The 11030-nt window shown below is 42.3% G+C and overlaps 1 non-coding gene across 1 annotated transcript; it reads right to left on the reverse strand.

Moving 5' to 3' along the window:
- Positions 1–820: 820 nt before the first annotated feature.
- Positions 821–893, reverse strand: trnav-uac (transfer RNA valine (anticodon UAC)). Its single transcript has one exon. It is a non-coding gene; the product is annotated as a tRNA-Val (tRNA).
- Between the last annotated feature and the right edge of the window lie 10137 nt (positions 894–11030).

The raw sequence follows: 11030 nt of genomic DNA on the forward strand, positions 1-11030 counted from the left end.
TATTAATCGCATTTATACTAGAATAATTGGATCAACTTTCTTTTCTAAGATGACTCGGATGACGAGGATGATTGACAGCTGTCAAATCAACCAATCAAATCAAGCAATAAATCATTTTGACGGTTAGTAAATACCATTACTCTCTCTGTTCACAAATAGCTGCCATTTTATGCAAATTTCGTGGGTATGTTGGATGGCCTAAAATGCGTTTTACGAGCAGATGTACTTAAAATTTAAATGGTTTACAATTCTAATTTTTCAGAAATATCTGATTCAAAGTTGCAGAAAAAAATGCTGCTTTCCAGCATTTGCTCATTTTTGGGGCTTGAAAATCATAGTTTTAAATCTGGCTAAGCAGTATGGCTTCTCAAGCATTAGGATGCAAAATTCAGACAACCCCACCAAAGTTCTCTTGTTTCTTACCCTTCGAGAAACAGACTGTTGCTAACTGGGCATAATATGAAGAGTTTTACTTTATCTCTGTAGTTCTCTCATTGGCATTTAGAGCATAACCTATTGCACAAATTCTGTATGCTTGACATTGCCTTGCAAGGATTTTTTCTTTGCCATAGACTTGATGAAAGTAACTTTTAAAATTGAGCTAATTAGCATAAACCTTTTTAGGAAACAAAATAAGGACACACTCACTAAAGTTAATACTTCCTGTACTAATGTTTGAAAGACTTGAATTTGCATAGACATTATGCTACGAGTTTTAATTCATCAGTTTGGCGATTAGTTAAGGAGCCTGACTTTGCTCTGTGAAGAACAGCCCTCCATTCAACTGTAAGGACAGCAATTAGACATTTACCAAGAAAAGCGTTTCAGCCTGGTATTGAACCAGGCACTTTCTGCATGTAAAGCAGACATGATAACCACTACACTACAGAAACCATACAGCAAGGGGACTTCTGGATCCATCCAGCATTTCCTCCCTTTTGGTGCCTGAAAGGCATAGTTTAAAAACTGGCTTGAATTGTCTTCTCCCCATTAGGATGCAAAATTCAATCCCACCAACCAACGTTTTCTTGTTTCATTGCCTTTGAGGGACAGAATGTTACTCTCTAGGAATAATATGATGAGCTTTACGTGATCACTGTAGGCTGTGGCCTGCAGTGTTTACTCGGCTCAGTAAAGCCATACATTTCTAGCTGCATGCGACTCCCATCTTGCCTGCTTCTCAAAACTAACATTATGGTTTAATATATATTTGAAGTACAGTTGTTTTCTATTGATTTTGATTAATCAGCATTTCAAGAAACGTCAGTTGTACTGCGTTTATTTCACCATCGTCTCAACAACATATCAGCAAGAATGTGTTCTGATTGTCATTAAGAACATAATATGATTAGATTTATAGATCAAAACAACAATTAATCAAATTATATTTATCAAATGGAGCAAAATGAAGCTTGTGAAGAAAATACTAATATTTTCTTAATACACTTTCAAGAAGTAGTGGGGACAATGTAACGCAGTTCAGAAATTGATGGGGACAGGGTAAATTGCATCTGGCAATTGTCTCGGGTATTTCCAATACTGTGTCTCATGAGCTGAAAACTAACTTTGTGGTGTACCATGTTACGCAGGTTTTAAACTAACATGGATTTTCGCTGAAACAGAATCCATCCTTATAACCAACGACATAGACATCGGCACCATTCCCCCACATCACAGTGTCACCCCTTTCCACATGGACACCACAAGGCGGCAGATGAGGAGATGATGGGAGAGAGGCTGAGGAAGATGAGGGAGGAGCAGCAGACACTGAAGGAGGAGAGAGACATGGCAGGTTCTCCTGCAGATGTGAGTAAATGTATCTATTTTCATCCAGCATTCATTTTATGCATCATCTATAGGTTTTCTGTTTATCTGTCTGGAGTTGGTATTCTCAAAGCATTCCATTCTTAATATCATGGTAACCAGAATGAAGTCATTTTAATGACTTAACATGTCAGAATAATCTTGGCTCTGCAATGGGAAGCACTAATTTTTGTGTTAGATATGCAGGTAGCAGTCTATAGCAGACTATAAACTTAAGAGAACTCGAATGAATAGTGAATCTGAGAAGATATGGTAGTAGGAATAACACACTTTAATAGCAAAAGCAAATCCATTCACAGCCACTTATAAAAACATCTGTTTTCCTCAACACACAATCAGCTTTTTCATTCATGAAGCAAAGTGATGGGAATCAGGAACCAGTTCCAAATTGCCCGATCCATCAGAATGAAGATGAAGACTTCTTTTTAGCATTGCTTGTGCATTTTTCTGAATTAGGCATTGTGCAAAACTAACACTGAGTGTCATGATTTCAATCTCTTACAAACATGCAAGAAGGTGTCATGGAGGAGAGGCGTGGCTTCTTTTCATGAAAAAAAGATAACAGAGGTGCATGGATTGTCTGGAATATGACCATTTCAAGTAAGAGTGGAATCCCAAGACGTATGTCGAAACATCTTTCGATGCAACTTGGTCCAACATTCCAGAAATACCATGTGCTGCTGCTTCCCAGTCAAGCAGGATGTCCCATCCCCCAGATAAATATGCTGCATTAGAATAAAGTTAACACTATGCTGCCAGGCTTAGCAGGTTATTTCTTTGATTAAATGAAAATGAACACTGTACAAACCTCCTCTACTTTCATGCATATTAGATGAGGATGGACAGACTGTTGCTCCAGCCAGCTGGAAGACTCAACATCAGCCCCCAGCTGAAAGCTCCATCTCATGCTTGCTGCACAGTGATGGAGAGTGAGCATAGCAGGGGTGAATGCATCACTGTGCCAGACAGGCAGGCAGGGAGGCAGACAGGCAAGTAAACTGGGCAGGCAGGTGGGCAGGTGGCAGGGTAAGCAGAGAGGCTGGGGAGGCAGGGAGGCAGGGAGGGAGGGAGGGTGCACAGGCAGGCAGGCAGGGAGGGTGGTAGGCTGGGGAGGGAGGGAGGGAGGGAGTCTGGGGAGACAAGCAGGCTGGCAGACAAGCAGGGAGAGATGGAGGGAGGGAGGGGGCTGAGGAGTGAGGGAGACAGGCAAACAGGGAGGGAGGCAGACTGGCACATAAGCTGGGCAGGCAGGCAAGTGCGTGGGCAGGAGGGTAAGCAGAGAGGCTGGGGAGGCAGGCAGGCAGGGAGGGAGAGAGAGGCACTGGGGAGGCAGGTGGGGAAGGCAGGAAGGGAGGGAGGCTTTGGAGGTAAGCAGGTAGGCAGGCAGGCAAGCTGGGTGGGCAGAGAGGCTGGAGTGAGGCTGGGGAGTCAGGCAAGCAGGCTTGGATGGAGGGAGGCAGGGAGGGTGGGGAGGCAAGCAGGCAGGGAGAGAGCAAGAACACTGGGTACACTGGGGAGGAAAGGAGGGAGGCAGGAAGGGAGGGAGGGAGTCTGGGGTTACATGTGGCCAGATGAACAGAATGTATTCCAAACCTCCCCCAGGAGTCTGCGTCTCCATTCAGATCTACCTCCCCTCGGTGTCTGGGTCTCGATTCTAATCATGTGGCCACATGTATTCCCAGCCTCCCCTGGAGTATGGGTCACATGCTGCTTGTCTGGCCTCATGTATCCCCAGCCTCCCTCCCTCCCACCCTGGCTGCCTACCTGCCTCACTGCCTCCTGAGCCTCCCTCACTCCCTCCCTCCCTGTCAGCCTCCCTGCCTCCTTCTCTCCCCAGCCTCCCTCCCTCCGTGCCTTCCCTCTGTGCTTCATCGTTGTTCTCCTGTTAGCCATTCCTTAGTGTTAAGTTTCCTTAGTTGCCTTGTTATCAGCCTCGCCCTGTTAGCCTGTTTAGTCTTCTGATTCTTTCCCTCATTCTATTCTGTGTTGTTTTTCTTCTTCATTTTTTTATATTAAACTTCTTATTTATTTGTTAATCCTGTCTGTTCGTTTACTCATTCTCTTTAGGGTTTGCATACTCATTGTTCCAGTTCACTCTCACATCCGAGGCATTGTTACTTTGTATATGTGTTCACCCTCAGCCTCCCAACCATTACACTCATGTGGTTCCTTATTTCCCAAAATCCAGATGTATTATTAAGTACATTTTAAATAGAAAAATAAAGATGCAGACTCGAGAATTAATTGGAGAATAGCAGGCCCTGTGTTTTTGCTGTTCGATATAACATACAAACAAGGCATATGGTAAATATGCTGCGTTAGAGTAATGTGAACGCCACACAGGCAGGTTTAGCAGGTTATTTCTTTGACTAAATTAAAATGAACGCTGTGCAAACATTCTCTGCTTTCATCCATTTTAGATGAGGATGGACAGACGGTTGTTCCAGCCAGCTGCAAGACTCACCGTCCCCCCCCAGCTGAAAGCTCCATCTCATGCTTGCTGTGAGTGTGGCAACGGTGAACACGTCACTGTGCCCATCACTGCATCACGGAAGAGACACAGACACTGTGATGAAGAGGAGGAAGAGGACTACACTCAGATCATTATTATGATCATGTGGCATGGTTTAAAACATGAAGCTTCAATAAAGCCATTAAACTAAACCATTTGGTGGTACTAATATAATAATAGTAAACTTTAGTTGTATACAACTTTTTAAAATTATAGTACAAGATAAGAGTACACACAATCAAGATAAAAAAAAAACCAATGATAAAAACCTGGATAATAAAATCATAGAACATAAAATCTGTTCAATATAAACTGTATAATATAAACAGTGAAATAAATTTGGTAAGAGAGATAAAACTAGACAGATTTACAATATAATTTTTTTTTTTTACGTTCCATGTAATTTTCATACGCCCAAACTGTGACGGAGTTTGCAGATCTGTGCCCTTCAAAACTATTTAGAATGAAAGAGCTCAATAGCATTTATGACAGACCCCACCCACCAGGCCCCACCCCACAATCTTTACATTCACTGTATATAAAAGATAAATAATATTAGATTCTATGTTATATATGTAAAGTATAATAATGCTATAAGGATGGATGAAATAAAGGGTCAGTATCACTGCCCAGACCGAACACATATTGCATCTGAGAAAGAAAGGTCAGACTACATCAGGAATCCACCAGAGCCAAACTGTAATATGGACATTGTGTGGTCCAGCTGTGGCCATGCAGATGATGGTCATGACTAAGGTAACTACTGTCATCCACTGCTTGAGGCTCACCTAACTTCGTGGTAAGCTACCATCAGACAGTATGCTCACAAATGTAAATGCAGCAATAAGCACAATACCAACAACCTGTATAACTGAAACCAACAAACTGGTATATACCACTGTAGTAGTTAAGCTCAAGATCCTAGCATACAGAATGCAAGCAACAGGCCACTTCCACTATGCCCCCTGGAAACAGAGGCTTGAAAGCAATATAAAGGCAACTTGAAGTCAGCTAATTGACAGATCTTCAGAAGGAGATAAAGACCAAATATGTGGCCTGGTTACAGAAGAAATACAATGGGTGGCCCATAACTTAGGATCTAGAGTCTGGTAAACAGAGGTCAAAAGAGTGGTCAAGAGGCTTTTTATTGTCTTTCTGTGACGGTGGCAGGTGAATGGAAGCGAGAGGCGGGTCAGCAGCGAGGTAATCTTTATTCTCCATAGGTTGTCCGTGATGGACGCATGGAACCTCAAATATAAATACAGAGGAGCTAGTCTTACTCTATACAATTGATCATGCATGGTTCGACTCAACGTAGTAGGACCACTAATGTGCAGCTCCATCTCCTCGGATCTGGGGGTTAATAGAGCAGGAAGTGAATGTGAAATGGGTGAAAGTAATTAGTAATCAGGGGATTGTGAACGGGGCAGGTGCAATGAGTAGTCCTTAGAAGGGGTGCGTGTGTCTCCCCTGCTAACTGGCTGACCAACTGTGACACTTTCTAGCTATAAACAGGTAATTAAATAATGCTCCTACAGTACCATGATGCAACACAAAAGGAGAACATGTGTAAACAATAAATATGAAATACAGCACAAATATTAACATATAGGCAACTTCAACCAGTGCACCATACTGTGACATATAAACAAATACGCTTATAGCATACAGCAGTTACTGAGGTAACAGTACCTAACTGCTGTTCTTACTATTCTCCTCAGGGTTTTGCGGTCTGAGTCAGTTCCTAAACCAGGCAGTGAAGCAGCTGCTCAGGATGCTGTCTATTGTAGAACATGGTGAGGATAGTGGCAGGGGATGAGCTAGAAGTAGGAGTTACTGCTGGGCTTTCTTGGCTATAGAGCTGGTATTGAGGGTCCAGGTGAGGTTCTCTGCTAGGTGGACACCAAAGAACTTGGTGCTTGTAATGATTTTCACAGAGGAGCTGTCGATATTGATCGGAGAGTGAAAACTACATACTTTCCTGAAGTCAACCACCATCTTTTTTGTTTTTTTCCACATTTAGTGACTGACAGGTTCTGAGACATCCTCTCTGAACGCTGACTCATCATCACTGCTGATGAGACCCCACAGTCTTGCCATTAGTGAATTTGATGTGGTTCAAGCTGTGCATTGCTGCACAATTTAGGGTCAGCAATGTGAACAACAGTGGACTGAGCACACAACACTGGGGAAGCTCAGTGCTCAGTGTGGTGGTGCTGGAGACAGTGATCCTGATCTAGACTGATGGGGCTTTCCCACCAAGAAAGTCCTGGATCCAGCTGCAGAGAGAGGAGTTCAGACCCAGCAGTCTCTTTTCAACCAGACACTGAGGAATGATGGTGTTGAATTCTGAGCTGCAGCCTATGAACAGAATTCTATCGTATGTGTCTTTGTTCAGCTGGATAAGGGTCAGATGAAGAGTGGGGGCAATTGCATCATCTATTGAATGGTTGGGACGATATGTGAACTGTAGGTAAAAAGCACTGGTGTCCAGTCTGCAGAGCTACACAAAAGAAGAAGCAGCCAAAAGTAATGCCTTTGTTTGTAACCACACCCACCTTGATTTCATCATAAGTCATCACACCTGATCCTTGTTACACACATCGTTTATGTATATATGTATTTAAACCCCTGTGTTTGAGAGTTAGTTGTCGGTCATTGTTAGTGTTAATATTCATGCGTATTTTCAGAGTTCATAGTATTTGATCCTGTCATTAATTGTGTTTATGTCTATGTGTTAATATCGTGCTGCCCTGTTTGTTATGCGTGAGTGCCTTTAGTGTTTACTGTTAATCCATGTTTCATCTTATTTAATAAATGTCTGCCTGCAGTTGCCACTGCAGGTGAGATAGCAGAGCATGATGAGATTTCGATCAATGTAACACTCTGCATGTCATCTGTTAAAGAGATAAGTTAAGATGTTTGTAAAACATTTTATATAATAACAATACTATTTATGATTTATTTAATAACGATATGCCCACAGTCCTCCTTCCCAAATCCTCTGTGTGAACACTGATTTATATATTTCTCAGTTCCTAAACACTGAACATCTTCCAGCCATGCTGGTTCTTGTCCCTGACCACAGTGGGCAGTGAGAGCTGGGCCACATCGCAGATGTCTGCACACCACCTCTTCATGTCCCAGTGATCATCACAAACTGTTCCCCACTGACCATTACGGTAGATCTCCACTCTACCACAGCAGGCTTTACTGCCCCCAATGTTAAGGCCCTCTATTAGGAAAGAAACATAATAAACAGTTTTATTAACTATAAGCTACTAATAGTCACATATTTCTGTAGAACTAAGCAAAGCATTTTCTGTGTATCCTAATGTGTCTTGCAAAACATTTCTGCAAAGGATGTCTGAAGAATAAAGATGCATGTTGATATATAGGAGATACTATAGCCATTCATTGGCATATGAATTGGCTCATATCAAGCCAATATTTATATCTGAACCAGAAACGTACCAGCAAGCATGAAAACACTAAAGTTACTGGCTACTGAAAGAAAGATATTTGTTACTAAACCCATGATAAGTCACAGCTGTTCATGGTCACACTAACTTCACATGATTGGAGGATGTGTGGGAGCTGGCATGGCTGGATGCCTACCAGCACATGATATAGCTTAATTTCCAAGCCACAATCTCAATTAGTAATTAATTAATTATTATTCTTATTATTCAGATACTTGTGTTCAAAGATGCTTTCAGAAACAATGTTCCCCATATGGATTTGGGCAGAGATTTTAATTTTCTTCAATCAGGAAAACTGAAGAAAAGATTATGCATATTGAAATAATAAAACATTTGCAAATCATCAAGTGTTCTCATGAGTGGTCTAATATGAGCGTGGCGCTCCCAGCCTGCAGTTAGTACTGGTTCTATAAAAAAATATATTTAAAAAATAGGGTGGGGGGGATGTTATGTGTGAATGTTAGGTATGAATGCTAAGTATGAAAATACATATGACTGTCACTTAAGCAGCAAGTGAACAGTCAGTTCTCTGAGTGACATGGGCCAAACTGAGATGGCAAGATGACTGAGTCAAAGCATTTGCCAAACAGCTGGTCTTGTAGAATTCATTTAGCACACACCAACAGGGGTTTAAATACATACTGACATAACGACACTAAATCAGGTGCAGGTGTGTGCTAAACAACATGGGTGTGGTTACAAACAAGTTAAGTCACAGTAAACGAGAAACACCCACTGAACACAGTGGGCCGTAGCACGTGATCAGCAGGAAGGAGAGCGTTCCATGACATCATTCCAAAGTACTGTATGGAAATCCAGAAAGGCCATATGTGACATCTGGGGTTGGTTGCGTGACATCATAAGTTAACTATTGTTTGTCTCGCCTTATGAACTATCTAACCTAGGTTAAAATTACTCTTAACTAAAATAAGTAATTAAAGACAAAGTACAGTACTTAATTAATTAAAGAAAAAATACTTTTGAATAAAATCAAGAAGTCAGACTTGATTATGGAAAAGTAATAAAAGATTACGGAAGAACTGAGTGATGGGAAATGAATAATGTTTAAACCAAGAATAGGCCTGCATAAGTTTGTGTTCCATGTTCCTAAGTTGAAGTGGAGGAGACTGAAGAACAGAATACACATTTTGGCCATTAGGGTAAAAACAAAGGAACAGTTACATAATGAAAGTAAAAAGGTGATTAGGAATGGTGTCCTAGCCCTACACATACTCGGCTGCAGTATATATGAAGCTAAAGTCATTAAATATATCTAAAAAAAAATGTTTTTCATAAATTACCCCTTTTAAGTTTCATCCATGCTTCAACAATTGCAATTGACTAATTCATTGTGTTGCTGTAGCTACAGGGGATGCATGTGCATATGTGTGTAATGTTTGTGAGCTTGAGGGCAAACACACGTGCGGAGTATAATTATCTCGTATGAGAGAGTATAGAAAGTCAGAGTCTGATATATGACATTGTCTGATATATATAGAGTCTGATATATGACATTGGACAATTTTGGGGGGGTCCTGAGTGTGGTCCAGGATCGGACTCTGCGGAGTCCTACAGACCGCATCCGGACTCTGAGGATTGGCATGCGGAAGTGGACTTCTCTGGGTCCTACAACCCCTAGATGGACTTCTACGAGGGTTAGGCGGATTATGGAAACAACGGGGAGTGCAGCGACGTTAGTCTACAGTCAGACTTGGGATTCGACTATGGGGAGGACCTGTCTATGGAGGTGGGGATCGTCCCAACATCAGTGACGTAGAGTCTGCAGACTCTGAGAGCGATGAGCCTCCAGCACTTAAGATACCGCCCAATGCTCCACCTAGGAGGTGCCACTCGGGATCGAGCAAACCATCCGGTGCGGCACAAAGAGGGGCGACCTCGTTCGAGGAGGAAACTCCCTCCACTAGGGCATACAGCCCCGGAATTCATGCGCTGGTACCTAAGTCTCGTAGAGGCAAGGGGGAGGTGTCACCAGTGCCCACCCCACAACTTCTGTGCCTCCTGTATTCCCCATGGGGGAAGTGGATGGCTGAATAAAACCTTGATTTAATACTTCATCTATATATTCCTCTCTTCTTCTTGGGAGAGAGGATAAATACGATCCTTGGGAAACACGGATACTTCCAGGAGCTCAATAGCACAGTTGTAGGGATGATGGGGAGGTAACAGGGTTGCTTTTTTCTTACTAAAGACCAAAGTGAGATCCTGATATTCCGGAGGGAGGGAAAAGGCTTGTGTATCAGCAGGGCTCTCAACAGTGGTGGAACATAACTGGACAACTGGTAATGTCAAACAATTTCTTAGGCATTGAGATGACCACTGAGTGATTTCCTTACGTGACCATGTTATAATTGGGTCATGTTGTTCTAGCCAAGGTAGACTTAAAATGACTGGTAATGAGGCATCTTCTATGGCGAGAAATTAGATGATCTCTGAGTGGAGTGTGCTTGTGGTAAGTTTTATGAGTGTAGTGCGGAGTGTAATATAACCGGCTCCTACTGGTGATCCTTCCAGACCCGCCAGGTGAAGAGACTTGGTTAATAGCTGGGATGTCCATTTCCCATAAAAGATTCATGTATGAAGTGTCCCTCAGCTCCTGAATCAACTAAGGCTGTAAATGTAGAAGATGGTGTAAGAGACCCAATAAAAACACTTTAAAATGTCTTAGTGATCATCTTTCTTTCTCTGGCAAGATCTCTACCTTGTTTTCTGACATGGGTGGCCTGATCTGTCTATGGCTCAGTGATGCTCGATTAGGTCGAAGACAACAACCACTGATAAAATGTTCTGAGGATCCATAGTAAAAACAGAGACCATATTGGAATCGGTGCTGCCTCTCCTCTTCAGTGAAGCATGAAGAATCATATTGCACTGGTTCCACTGGTCTATAACTGGGAGAGGGATAGCTATGGTGAGAACTACTAGTTCTACGTGGTTTTCGTTCCTGGATGAAGTGATCCAGATGTATAGAAAGAGCTATAAGCCGATTCAAATATAACTTATCATCTCGGCAAGCCAGTTCATGTAAAATCTCTGCATTGAAACCATTCCAGAAAGTGACGATCAACGCCACCTAATTTCATCCACTGCCAGCAGTGACTGTACGGAATTCTCATGGGTAGTCGGCCACAGAATGATTGCATTGGTGTAATTTGGTAAGTATCTCCACACAGGTTCTTCCCTCATGTGGGTGA

This window comes from Electrophorus electricus, chromosome 2, assembly GCF_041902795.1.
Source record: "Electrophorus electricus isolate QZ-2024a chromosome 2, ASM4190279v1, whole genome shotgun sequence".
Taxonomy (NCBI): domain Eukaryota; kingdom Metazoa; phylum Chordata; class Actinopteri; order Gymnotiformes; family Gymnotidae; genus Electrophorus; species Electrophorus electricus.